The 14671-nt window shown below is 34.2% G+C and overlaps 1 protein-coding gene and 1 non-coding gene across 2 annotated transcripts in view; both read left to right on the top strand.

The window, feature by feature from the left end:
• The window catches only part of RSRC1 (arginine and serine rich coiled-coil 1), a 406135-nt gene that overhangs the window by 141346 nt on the left and 250118 nt on the right, over positions 1 to 14671 (top strand). The gene's annotated exons all lie outside the window — the stretch shown is intronic.
• On the top strand, positions 2784 to 2890 carry LOC116635349. Its single transcript, XR_004300139.1, has one exon. It is a non-coding gene; the product is annotated as a U6 spliceosomal RNA (small nuclear RNA).

The following is a 14671-nucleotide window of genomic DNA, read 5'->3' as shown; positions in this document are numbered from 1 at the left end:
ATAAGTTTGGGTATGTGGTTAGAGTAATAATATTATTAAGAGAGACCTTATAAGTTAGATATTTTATGAGCAGTTGTAATGCTCTCATTTGCATACAGTGTACTGTGTATGTTGTGTAAAACATTCTGACCAACAGATGTTAGTAGAGGACTGTCCAGGTATTTGCTAATAATGATAGCATTACTTCTCATTTAGTTTCTGTTTTCTCACTTGTAACTATCTTTGTCTCTATCCTTTCTAAGCTGCCTACTCCTATAGTCACGCCAAATGTGGGGCTCGAACTCTTGGCCCTGAGGTCAATAGTCACATGCTCTACTGTCCTATAGTCACATGTTAAAAAGTTAACAAGCTTGTCATTATCACCAGCTGTACCTCCAAATTATATCTTGTTAGCATATATTTCTTTCTCTCCACCATCTACATTTCCAACTCAGTTACTTTAGTATCCTCTATAAAAATGTTTGACCTTATTGAGGCCATCAAAAGAAAAGCCTTTTCTTTTTTCTTTTATTTATCTCCACTGATACCTGAATGGAGGGATATTTCCACTGATATGGGCCAAGCCAGTATCATTTTCTACCTGAGGTATAGCTTAGTGTCTTAGTTGCACTTCTTACTTTCACTCTTGCCCTCCCTACAAACCATTATCCACACAGCAACCAGAAAGATCTCCTAAAAACATTAGTCATCCTCCTTCAGTTTTTCTCCCTCAGTTTACATTGGAGTAACTTAATTGATTATAAAATTTGAAAGTTGTTATCACCAAATTTCCCTTGTATCAAAACCTACCAGTTGCACCAAGTTAAGTGGTAACTACTAAATGATAAATGATCTGGCCTATCCCATGAACTTTTAACTGGTACTTTAAATATAATTATTTCTATAAATAAGCCATGAAAGCATATGGTCTACTGTATAGCAGGTGGTCAGACAATTTGAAAGAAGAATATCAAAATGAACTTAATCTTTAAAACTGAAAAACAAAAAAGACATGTTTTCTTTTTTTAAATTTTATTTTATTATGTTATGTTAATCACCATACATTATTACATCATTAGTTTTTGATGTAGTGTTCCATGATTCATTGTTTGCATATAACACCCAGTGCTCCATTCAATACCGCCAGGCTAACCCATCCCCTCCCCCAGAACCCTCAGTTTGTTTTTCAGAGTCCATAGTCTCTCATGGTTCATCTCCTCCTCCTATTTCCCCCCCTTCATTTTTCCCTTCCTACTATCTTCTTCTTTTTTTTTTTAAACGTATAATGTATTATTTGTTTCAGCAACCCTCAGTTTCTTTCCTGAGATTAAGAATTCCTCATATCATCGTGTGCCTGGGTGGCTCAATCGTTGGGCGTCGGCCTTCGGCTCAGGTCATGATCCCAGGGTCCTGGGATTGAGCCCCGCATCGGCTCCCTGCTCCGCGAGAAGCCTGCTTCTCCCTGTCCCACTCCCCCTGCTTATGTTCCCTCTCTCGCTGTGTCTCTCTCTGTCAAATAAATAAATAAAATCTTCAAAAAAAAAAAGAATTCCTCATATAAGTGAGATCATGTGATACAAGGACATGTTTTCTATCTTGAAGAGAATTTAAGAAGTATCCTTTCTGACTTAGTAAATGTCTTCAAAGACTGTGATAATAGAAATAAAGAAACTTTTTTTATCTTTTTAACGAGATAGTTTACCTGTGATATAGTTTCTTCCTTTTCCTTGACTTAGAGGAAGAAGATAAGGAATTCTCTAATATTATGTATTTGAATGGCTTTCAAATTATGTTTTTAAACTATCAATCTTGATACTCTTTTTTCTACCTCTTTCCTTTTTCCCTTTACAAAACCAGTCTTTTGTTTCTCTCAGTAATGATGCTGAACTCCCAATGCCTCAGCACCAAAAGAAATTTTATAGATTGTCATGTTAGATACATGGCAACAGAGACCTAGTCCAGCCTATTTTCTTTACAGATGAGAAAACTGAGGCTACCAGAGGTTAAATGATGTATTTTCCCAAGGTAGCTATCAAGGTGAGATTTTGATAAGTTAATAGTTATATAGTTGTACAAATAACTCTTATCTTATTGAAGTACATGTTTTACACTTAGACATTTTGTATCTCCCCACTGTGACTAACTCCAGCATATATTTAAAATATATGTATTAATAAATATGGTCATTTTTTTGGGGTGTTGAGATTCAGTTAACCTGCTGCCTCTTGATAACTCATTAAAATGCATTCCTCTACCTGTCACTAGCTATTCCAGTTACTGCTGCCCAGAACTAAAGGGTTTGCTGTTCTTGTTAAAAAGGAAGATTTGCATCCCTTTGGGCTTAGACACAATTGGAAGCTATGGAACAGATTAAGGATAAGTATCACAGACACATTAGTGACTTACTTGGGGCTTTCTCACAGATTTAACCAAAAGAATTGTGGGAGGAAAAAAAAATCTTACACCTAACAGGAAAAAAAAAAAAAACATTTAGGGAGACTGAAGTGTGAATAAAATTCTAATAGTCCTTAAAAATATTTTTTCCTTAAACTAAAATTAAACACTAAAAATAACACCTAAGAGAATATTAATTACATCTAAAATAAGGACTACTTGATACCATTGTATCAGTCAGGGACCAGTCAGGAAGATGAAACCACACTAGTTATCTTAATAGAATTTTTTATGGTGAGTTGGTTAATTAGGTATGGGAGGGTGATGCAAAAGGGGGAATACTGAGATAACAGAGATAGTAATAGCAAGAATCAGGTACTGCTCCTGGGGGAACAAAGAGAAGAGGTTGGGTGCTCTCTTTGGCAGCTCATATACTACAATTGGAACAATACAGAGAAGATTAACATGGCCCTTGCACAAGGATGACGCACAAATTTGTGAAGCGTTCCATATATTTTCCAGAATATTTGCGGGGGGGTGGGAAGAGAAGAGGTTGAGATTATGATTTAAGATCTCAGAGAAGGGCAGAGCTGGGACCCAGACCTGGGAGGACTAGGTGTTGCTTGACTAGTGTTGGTACCTCAGGGGCTTGTGGGATGGGCTCCACAGAGCTAAGAGCTGGGCCTTTGAGAAGGGGATGCTGCTTGGCTGCGCTAGTGGCCTCTGAGGGAATATGATGGGTCTGGTTCTGGGAAAATGGAAAACAACAGCAACAACCTAGAAATTGGAACCAACTCTACTGAGTTACTTCCTCTGGAGTAAAGAGTTGTTGCAGGGGCAGCCCTGACAGGAGCAGCAAGTAAAACAGGGAAGCCCTTCTCACTTTCTGGAACTATTCAACTTTCTTCTCACACCTCTTCCTAGCAGAACTTAACAGGGAGCTAGCTGGCAAAGGAAAAATGTCATTTGCAGAGTTCTATAATAAATTTATGGCAGAGGTAGCAGCTTAGTAACTAGCACAACCATTAATTGCCATTTTCATCCTTTTATACTAAAAACTTTACATTTCTCTTTCCTGAAGTGCTAATAGTTGTTTATATCCATTGGTTCCTACTGTTGTTCAAGAGATAACAAATAACTTGAATGTTTGAGATTACTGATCAGGTCTTTCTCAATCTATGTGCCCCATGCCTAGTGTTATGTAAGGTTATGTAGGCTTTTGCCCATCGTGGTAACTTCATTGTATAGTATGTGGCTCAGCATCTTCTTTCTTACAAATGCTAAGGGTGTACGGTTCTGAGTCCTGAGTTTACTTTCCTCTATACATTTTCACTGCAATAAACTTCTTTTTGCTCTTTTACTTTCCTTCCCTTTTCTGTACCCACCTGGAGTTTCCTCTTTTGAGACTGGCCCATAACAGGATTGATTTGTAGTTTGTGCATACTGGAACCAAAAATATGGGTTAAAATGTGTATATTAGCAATTAAGAGCCTTTTAACATTTTGTGTAAGGGAACTTAAAGTTAAGGAATATTTTCTATATACCATTGTTCAAGGTTTTTTTTCCTCATTATTGCCCCCCCCCAGAGAAGAATTAAGTTTAAATCAATTTGATCGATTTTCATTTAACTTAAATGAGAGAGAAATTAACAAATACTAAGGAATAAGATTCCTGAATTGAGTTGAGCTCTGGAAGGCCACAAACCAGTTTAATACCTAAAAATTTGTCTGCTCTCCCCCTCCAATTGAGAATTGAGAATCCATCTTTATAATATACATGCTATATATTAAGAGACTTGGGTTCCAGTACAAACTCAGTTCCTGAATACAAACTCCTTTACCAAATAAGGATCTCCTTGTCTTCCCCTCCCCCTCCAGCCCCTTAATGAGAGAAGTGGCTTTCCAACTTTTCTTATCGCTTCTTTAATCCTTATCTTCCTCTTTCCTTCTTTCCCCTTACTTGCTCCATTTGCCCCCTCGGCTGGGGTGAATGGATGGACAGAGATCCTTTTACTCTCCTGCCGCACATGCAAAGATATAGTTTGGAAACCATTTCGTCTATGATTATATCACATAATTCAATACATTGAAAGGCTGTTTGGAAATCATTGGAGAGAAATGTGAGCTAGGTTTCTGGGCCAGGGTTCAGAAACTTTTTTCCATAAAGATCCAGATAGTAAATATTTTCAGCTTTGTGGGCTTACAGTGTCTGTCAGAACTACTTAGCTCTGTGGTTGTAATGTGAAAAGCAGCCACAGACAATAAATAAATGAATAGGCATGTCTATGTTGCAGTAAATTTTACTTAGAAAAGCAGGCAATGGGGCCAAGTTAGCCTAAGGACTATAGTTTGTCATCTTCTGCTCTAGGCCGCCACAGCCTCTTGTATAGAATAGTGGCCTCCCAAATGAGGTACAAACACTTTTGATTGCACCCTTCATAACTTAAATACAATTTTTAGTATATGTGTATATATTTCCCAGTTTATTTAAAAATTTGATAGATGAACTAATATACTAATCTATTATGTCATCATGTTTAAGAGTAGCATACTTTGCATTGTATAGATACATACTAACCTATTTAATAATCCTTGTGTCTTTCAACATATAAGTGGTTTTCATTTATTATTGAAATGACGGATATTCTTTTTTTTATTATGTTATGTTAATCACCATACATTACATCATTAGTTTTTGATGGATATTCTTATACATAAATATTGTACATATACATATATGTATATGTACATATATGCAGAAATAGTTTTGTATCTAAATACCTTTGTGTATATTGTATTTCTGTAGAATAAATTCCCGGAAGTGAACTTTCTGGGTCAGAGTATTGGTTTTTATGAGGTTAACACACATTGTCATTTTGCACCCTGGGAAGCTAGTATGAATTTCCCCTTCTTCCACCACTAGCAATGAGTAAGTGCCCACTTTTAATGTACTGAAAATATTATTACTCTAGCCAAAAATTTATTGACTGAATCAGTAAAATAATTAGAAATACAGTTAGTATAATATGATACTTCTTATTTCTGTGGATGACGGAAAATTTACTTTGTCATTTCTGATTACAATACCCTTTCTAGAGGGAATTTAATGATGCTATTTCTTGACTATTACTAAAAGGGATGGATACTGACATATCTGATAAAAGGATGGCTGAGCATCCAGGAAGTAAGTCTTCCAGGCTTCAGTGAAGCCATTTCAGACCCGCTTATTGTAGCATTGTAACAAAGCACACACAGGTTCAGACATTTATTCATCAGCTCTCCCAAGAGGCTAGCTAGTTTCACTTTCAGAGCTCTATTTATATGAAGTAGTAAACCATTAAGAACTGTATACTTTGTATCTGGATGGCTTTAGCTTCTTATATTCTGAAGTTAATGGGGTGGGGGGGAAATCCCATCTTTTTAGATTGTATGCCATGACTTTTTCCTCATTGTATCTCAATTCAGATATCACTGTTGATAAAATTCCTGGAAAAAATTGAGTTAACATCACCTTGGGAATGGGATGCCTAAAACAGCAGGTGATAGGATTTGTCAAATTATCATCAGGTGAAAGCATTTTAAGACTGAAAATAGTAAAATCTGGCATTTTAAAATTACTTTCTAAATAGTTTTATAAATTCCAGATTTCTAAATGTAGTAAATAGTGCTTTAGGACTATGTAATACATGTATACTTTTTTAAAGGGTAGCTTTTCCTTGCCTACTAAATGTGAGGTTTTTTTTTTTCTTTCTGGTGCTGTCAGGTTTGAAGGAGGTTAAGTTGCTGGTTGGAACTGAAAATGCTGTGTAGGAATTAATATACCCAATTAAGATTTTTTTGCAGCTCTTTATTTGACATAATTTCAAACTTCACAAATATGTTTCAAGAAGAGTAAAGAACTCTCATATACACTTTATCCAGATTCACCAATTGTTTACATTTTTGCCTCATTTGCTTTATCAGATTTTCTGTCTGTCTCTCAGTACTCTTTTTTCTGAATCATTTGATAGTAAGTGGCAGGCATCAGTCCTTTTATGCCTAAATATTTTTGTGTATATTCCATAAGAATTTTTTTAAGGTAGCCACAGTACAGTAATCAAAATCAAGAAATTTAACGTTGATACAGTATTATATAATCAGCAGTTCATAGTCCCAGTTATGTCATATAACTTCCTATTTGCGTGTCAACCACCTTTTACCCTCCATAAAAGGCTGAGTCCAGTCCAGGGTCATGTATTACAGTTAGTTGTCATGTCTCTTTAGTTTCCTTTAATGTAGACTAGTTCCTTGGCTTTTCTTTGTCTTTCATGACCTTGACATTTTTAAAGCTATATAGGTGGTTGTTTGTTAGAATGTCCCTCAATTTGGGTTTTTCCAACGTTTCCTAATGATTAGAGTCAGGTTGCGCATTTTTTTGTCAGGAATATCACAGAAGTAATGTGATATTACTCATATCAGGACTCACAGCACATCATATCAGGACTCACAGGATGTTGGTTTTGTTCCATTATTGGTGATGGTAACTTTGATCATTTGGTTAAGGTCCATTCAAAATTTGATCTGGCAACATAAAAAGAACTTTTATAGTGGTTTGATTTCTAAGGCACACATTCTTGTTGAATAAATTGATATGTTTTCTCTGTATATATTACCTGTTCCCCTTTGGGGAACAAAACAAAACAAAATGGGCTTCTTTGTTTAATATTGGTGAAAAAATTAAGTGAATAAATAAAATAATAGATTTGTATCATTCTACTTGTATCAATTTCAGGGGGTTTATTTCTACTTGCTTGGTTTCAAATTCTTTATAGTTTGTTTACAGACTGTATTGGTAGAAGATACTACATTTTATAACTTACCTAAAGAGTTGTTATGATATGGAATTTTTTTTTTTTTTTTTTAAAGATTTTATTTATTTGACAGAGAGAGACACAGCGAGAGAGGGAACACAAGCAGGGGGAGTGGGAGAGGGAGAAGCAGGCTTCCCGCCGAGCAGGGAGCCCGATGTGGGACTCGATCCCAGGACCCTGGGATCATGACCTGAGCCGAAGGCAGACGCTTAACGACTGAGCCACCCAGGCGCCCATGATATGGAATTTTAATTTTAAAATTGTTTCATGTTTTAATACTTTCTTCCTTTTCTCATGCAGTGCTGAGCCCTATTTGTATATTATCCCCATTGTTTCTAGCCCTGTACCAAATCAAATCTGGAATATTCCATTATTTATATACTCCTCTTAGATAAATTTTAAATTAGGAATGAAACAAATACAAAAGCATGATATTCCATAAGTACTTGGTTTTAAGAATTTTATTTTAAGGTGAGAAGGACTGTCACAACTTCTTTACTTTCAGAGAATCCATTTCTGAAAGATTAAAATGTATCCTTTTTCAAGTCCTTAAGAGAATTCCAATCTCCTTTAACAATCTATTCAAGTACTTAACACACTCTAGAAATTCTTTTCTGTAGTTGACCTAAGTCTGCTATCCTATTTCATGTTTATTTGTAGTAAAGATGAAGAATAACTAGTTAATGGCTTTGAAAATATTAAATCCCACATCCTCAGTAAATTACTTGCTTTCAGAGATACCATTTTCTAGTTCTCTAGTCAGATGTGTGACTAACGTGTGGCCATCATGCCACTCTTTAGTTAGAAATCCAGAATTGGATAAGGACCATGGACCATGGACCTTTTATTTATTGGCCTCAACTTTAATGTTATTAAATTTACAGTATGCCGTATGGTTTTTAATCCAAGCAAAAAACCAATAATGCATTATTTCTTTTGAGTGGGAATATTATTGAGATATGTTGAGAGTATTGGAGTTTTGTATAAAGTTGAGCTGCAGAAGAAAGTTTGAAAATCAATAATTTTATGTGTTATAATTTAGGTTTTCACTTTGCATTTCTCAAATTATTTAAGGTCTAGTTCTTTATTGTACTTTTAATAAATAGTTGCTAGTAACTTTTCAAGCACATATATAGTTCCAAGTAAAAGAACAAAGAAAGCTGAAAAATAGTAAAATAACACACAGAAAGATGGGTTAAAATAAGACCATAAGAGTGAAGTTGTTCTTTACCCGTTGGCTAAAATGTCATTTGTTGTTACTTTTCCTTTTAATGTTTTTGAATTTTAGCACTGATGGTTTAACTCTATATTGAGTAGAAAGGTAATTGAAAACAACTGTCTGTATGTTTTTGTTTACTATAGTTTGGCTTTATGCAATTTTACCATCATATGTTTACTAAATTCTTAAAATATTTTAGTCTAAAATCTACAGTAGATGTGTATGATTTATGTTTACTTTTGGAAAGTGTTATATATATATATATATATATATTTTTTTTTTTTTAAAGACCAGAAATAGATTAGAGAAACAAAATCATAACAAATTCAAATTTTAACACTCAGTTTAAGTAAACTAAGGTTAATAAATTTAATTATATCTAGTAAAGTATTCTCATATCTTTTGACAATTCATTTCATTTTTTCTTATCAAGTCCATTTTATAAAAATAAATGACTATCTAGGGTACTAAGAAAAGCGTGTTGCTTAAAATCAGATGTTTAAAATGAAATTGTTGACTGCAAATGTGTAAAAGAACAAATATATACACATGCATGCATACATATGTACAAATATACACACATACATACATTCTCTCTCTCTATATATATATAAGCTTTGGGTGTCTGTATCCAACAGTGGGTGCTCTGGAGACACATTTAGAAGTGAATTATGACGTGGATTTCAAGGCCTGCCCAATATTCTGAGTTAGTATTCAACTTAAAGAATGAAGTCATGTTTCAGCCTATGTCAGGGGAACAAGGCAAACAGTTTTAGATAATCTTATACTGCTCAGACAGGTTGGCAATCACTAAATTAAACTCATGATGCAGTTTGGTTAAATGATCCACTGATTACCAAGTAATCACAGCACTCTACATGGGAATCTGGGTTCAGTAACTCATGGCTGTGTATGGAAATAATGCTTATATGACAATTTTTTTTTGCTACTGGTGGATATGTTTAAAATGTATTGGCTGTTCTTGGTAGTGGCATTTGATGAAGTTTGGGGCTGGGACCTCAATTATTGGAAAGAGTATACTCCTAGTTGGCTGCTTTAAAGGCAACAATGTTGATTGAATGAGTAATATAAAACAGAAACAGAATTCAGTATAAAACATTGTGGCTTTCCCATTTTTTTTCTTTTAGCAAAGTGATTATGACCTTAAGAAAAGGCACCTACTGACTCTTGCAAGTGGAAAGGAAAAGATATGAAATCCTTTTCAACATTTCCTTATCTTATTACTTCCACTGTGATTTTATCATCATCACTGTAGATGCAGATATTCCCCCCAAAGTTTTTTCTTATCAGTGGGCTCAGCTTTCTATATTGTCCTCAAGTTAGCTTAGTTAAACTTACTAGGAAACTGTCAGTTTGGTGTCTTTGCAACTACTCTATTATTTTCTTGTGACCACAATTCTCTTAATAATTGCTCTGAAGTGATGAACAAGATTTCAGAAATTGATTGTTATGAGAGTTAAGAAAACATTTGGAATCCACAGAGTTAATGAAATAACCCTTGATTATCTAAATTTAATACAAGAACTCATGTAGTATCATAGTGAAAAGTTTCCTGTTTTATATTTAAGAGTATTTTAATTGAATCTTAATGCATTTAAGTTTCTACAGACCATTAATTTTGGCATTCTTTTTCATGATAAATGCTATGTGTTTAGAAAAATCAGTATTAAAATTTAGCTTCAAAGAATTCATGAAGAGAAACATAATGAAATCTTGATATATTATATACAAAAGACAAATCCCCGATCATTTCTTTTTATGCAAATGAATTTGATTTAGACATAATTCCCCAACATCACCATGAATTTCCATCTGTGTAACTCTGATGTTCTTAAGCAGTCTGCAGTTACCTCATGCTCTGGGCTATATTCACTGTGCATGTATGGAAACTGTGACTATCTTAACACTTTAGATGATGATATGAATAACAATTGTTTGTTGATTTTATTCTCTATCTCCCTGGATAACCTGCTGTCTGCAAAGGCTGAATAAGTGGCAGATAGCTTTTGTCATCCCTTATCCAAGCTGTACACTTGTAAGGAAGAGCAGGGATAATCGCCTCAATCTAATTAGGGGTTAAAAGAGGCCATGACTGTGATGTGGCAGTGAGACACCTTACTGTAGCAATCCTGTTTGCATTAGAAAAATAAGGTTGTCATATTGATTATTCAAATTGACTTATATTGGCCAAGGCTCAATGGTTTGTATTGCAGCTGAAGCAGTTGAAGATCCCAGCTATTCACAGAAGACCTATGCTATAGCATATATTGTATTGTGGCTTGTTTGCTAATTTGGGGTTTTACGAATGAAGACGGAGTTTAATCAGGCGATTTAAAGGTTAAACTGATCATCAGAAACTGAAGTTTAGCTTCCACCTTGTGATAGCAATGATTATGTAAATTCTGAATAAGTGAAGATCTAGTGACATTTTACGCTCTAACTGAAGATATTATGTATAAATATAAAAGCATTATTTACAGCTGTTTTAGTCTGTTGATGATGCATATTTTGATGGTAAAGGAAAAGGGGTAATTGGTATTAGTCAAAAGGATGCAGCTTGTGTTTCCTGTTTCCCTTCTCACTTCTCAACCTGCTCTCCTTTGCTTCACCCAGTTCTGGATTTTGGGTATGTTCTTAGAACAGAAATACTGGAAAATAGAGACAGGTTTGAAAATTTCTTGTACAAATCTTTAATCACTCTTTCTTGAATGTCCTACTTAACTCTATAAGTCCCACTAAGTTGCTATGCACGGATGGCCTATATTTTGATATACATATCAAATGTCTGTAGACATTGGATACTTTTTATGAAACCTCCATTATAGAACTAATTTTTAAAATGAAGAGTTAGTATTATAGTCCCCTCTAGTAGTAGTCAGTTGTTTTCATTTTGCTTTCTCCTGCTTGAGTATCACAAGGATTCATGGGAATTTTATTCAACATATTTCAGTCAGAATTGTTATTTTGTTGTTTTTTGATGCTCAAATCGTAGCAAGTTTGTTCAGCATGAATCTCTTCAAATTGGCTCCTGTGTTCTTTACACATGACCGTGTTAGTTTTAAATGATTCTTTACATTTTGTTTCAGTCTCAGACTGAAATTTTTTGTTCCGGAGCCTGGAATTAACCATTTACCCAAATAACCTTGGCTCCTTTTAGTCAAGAATGGTATTTAGAGATCAAAATACAATGCTCCAGGGATGGCATTTCTTTAGTTCAGTGGGCAGAACTTGAGAACACACTGTGTTTCCTTGAGTCTAAGATGTGGTCAATTGTAATTTTGTGTACTACTATGAAAGAAAAAATATTGCCATTAATTTTAAGATACCATCTAATGCAAATGCATCCTCATTACAGATATGTTAAAATAATATTCAAAATGTACGTTTTAGAATCAATGAAATATGGTATACTAAAACATGAATTCATACTATTATTTTAAATTGAAATTTATTATCACAGGATTTTGACTTAAGGTTTAGTTTATACACATATTTTTTTTCTTTTTCAGTGAATGGGTTCCTAATAACATTGGCATAATTATTTGCTTTATTGTATGGTATGCATGAAATAGTTTTTTAAAATAATGTTCTTGAGTTTATAAACAGTTGATAGAAAAACTATAAGTAGAACTTTATCAGAGAATCCAGCAGTAAGTCGGAAAAATGAACCAGGAGTTAAGAGTGGTTCAAACTAGAAATATAAAGGTAATTCAATATTGTGAAATTTGTTAATATAATTAGCTATAATAATAAGTCAAAAGAGTGTAGTGATGTCTACCCTTCTTCATTTCGGTTATTTTTGGTAATTCAGAGTTAAGGGTGTTACGTGATTTTAAAAATATAAGTTAGGGCGCCTGGGTGGCTCAGTCGTTAAGCGTCTGCCTTTGGCTCAGGTCATGATTCCAGGTCCTGGGATCGAGCCCCGCATCGGGCTCCCTGCTCAGCGGGAGGCCCGCTTCTCCCTCTCCCGCTCCCCCTGCCTGTGTTCCCTCTCTCGCTGTGTCTCTGTCAAATAAATAAATAAAATCTTTAAAAAAAAAAAATATATATATATATATATATATAAGTTAAATCATACAGTAAAACACACAGATCTTATGTATGCAGTTTGGTAAGTTTTATCAAATATATTCATTTGTGTTCCATATTGCATCCCTTTCAAAAATTTCCTTGTGCTCCTTTGTAGTCAGTCCCTTCCCCCAGCCTCCAGAGGCAATCACTATTCTAATTTCATTTACAATAGATTAGTTCAAGAACTTAATATAAATGGCATCTCATAGTATGTATTTTTTTGTACCTGGCTTCATTTGCTTAGCAGGTTTTTGAGATTTATCCATGTTGTTGCATATATTAGTAGTTTATTCCTTTTATTGCTGACTACTGTTCCATTGTATGAATGTACCACAATTCATTCTATTGAAGGATATTTTGGCTTGTTTTCACTTTGGAGCTATTAAGAATAAAGCTGCAGTGGATTTTCTTGTACAAGTCTTTGTGGAATATATGTTTTCATCTCTCTTGGGTAAATATCTAGCAGTGAGTTTTCAGTTTTTGAGACTAAAGCAGCTATGAACATTTGTGTACATGTCTCTGAAGTGACATATGTTTGCATTTCTTTTGCATAAATACCTAGCAGTGGAATAGATGGATTGTATGATAGGTGTATATTTAACTGCCAGATGGTTTTGCACAGTTGTTTTAGTTTACATTCCCATAAACAATTTATGTTTCAATAAGAAGTTTCAGTTGCACATCTTTGCCAACATTTGGTGTTACAGACCTTTGAATTCCAGCTATTCTAATGGATTTGAAGTGGTATTTCATTGTGAGTTTTAACTAGCATTTTTCTGGTGACTAATGATTTTAAACACTTTTTTTCTGTGCTTACTGGCCATTTGTGTATTTTCCTTGTAAAGTATTTGTTCAAGCCTTTTATCTATTTTTCAAAAAAAGATTATTTCTCTTTTTATTATTGAGTTGTTGAAATTTCTTACATATTCTATGTTCAATTCCTTTGTTAGGCATGTGTTGTGGATATTTTTTCCTGATCTATGGCTTATCTGTTAATTTCTTAAAAATGTTTTTATATAAATAGTAGTTTTATAATTTGAAGTCTTATATGTAATTTTTTTCTTTTATTACTACTTGGACTTTTTTTCTTACATGTAAAAGCTAGAATCAGTTTGTCAGGTTCTACAAAAATCCTTGTTGGTACTTTGATTGGAATTGCACTGAATCTATAGATCTGTTTGGTGGGAACTTGTATCCGTAAGATACTACATTTTACCATCCATGGACATAGTATACTTCTTTATTTATTTAGTACTTTAAAAATGTCTCAATAAAAAACAATTTTTTTCTTCTGTAAAGGTCTTGCAAGTATTTTGTTAAATTTATGTCTGTCTACTTTGTATGTTTATTGTATTAATTGGCAGTATCTTTGTCCTACTTGGAATTTGGGAATTCTGCTAATATTTTTCTAATGAGAATAATTTTCTTTTTGGTTTTTGGTAGATATCATTTCCTGTTTGACAAGATTTGCTTCTATTCCTATTGGATAAGACTTTTTAGAAATCATTTATTTGTATATTTTTTAACAAAATTTTTTCCTGCATTAATTGAAATCATTTTAAAGTTTTCCCCTTTTAATATAGGAATGTGTGAATAATAACTGATTTTCTATTATTAATCTGTCCTTGCAGACCTGAGATGAATTGAACGTACTTGTAGTGTACTATCTTTTTGTATATATTGCTGGATTCATTTGGTTTGTTTGTTTATTAGTATTAGTTTATTTCCTTTTCCAACTTTAGCATCAAGGTTATACTAGCCTTGTAAATGTAATGGAGAACACTAGTAGGGGATATTGATAATGGGGGAGGCTATGTATGTATATGGGAAGGAGATATATGGTAATCTCTGTGCCTTCCACTCAATTTTGATATGAACCTAAAACTGCTCTAAAATTTAAGTCTATTAAAACATATAATGGTGAATGGTTCATCAGTTTCTTTCTTTCTTTCTTTTAAGATTTTATTTATTTATTTGACAGAGAGAGACACAGCAAGAGAGACACAAGCAGGGGGAGAGGGAGAAGCAGGCTTCCCGCCAAGCAGGGAGCCCGATGCGGGGCTCGATCCCAGGACCCTGGGACCATGACCTGAGCCGAAGGCAGATGCTTAATGACTGAGCCACCCAGGTGCCCCGGT

This window comes from Phoca vitulina, unplaced genomic scaffold (assembly GCF_004348235.1).
Source record: "Phoca vitulina isolate PV1807 unplaced genomic scaffold, GSC_HSeal_1.0 scaffold10, whole genome shotgun sequence".
In the NCBI taxonomy this organism is placed as follows: domain Eukaryota; kingdom Metazoa; phylum Chordata; class Mammalia; order Carnivora; family Phocidae; genus Phoca; species Phoca vitulina.
Note: the sequence above shows the minus strand (reverse complement) of the source record. Positions and strands in the feature narration are given on the sequence as shown.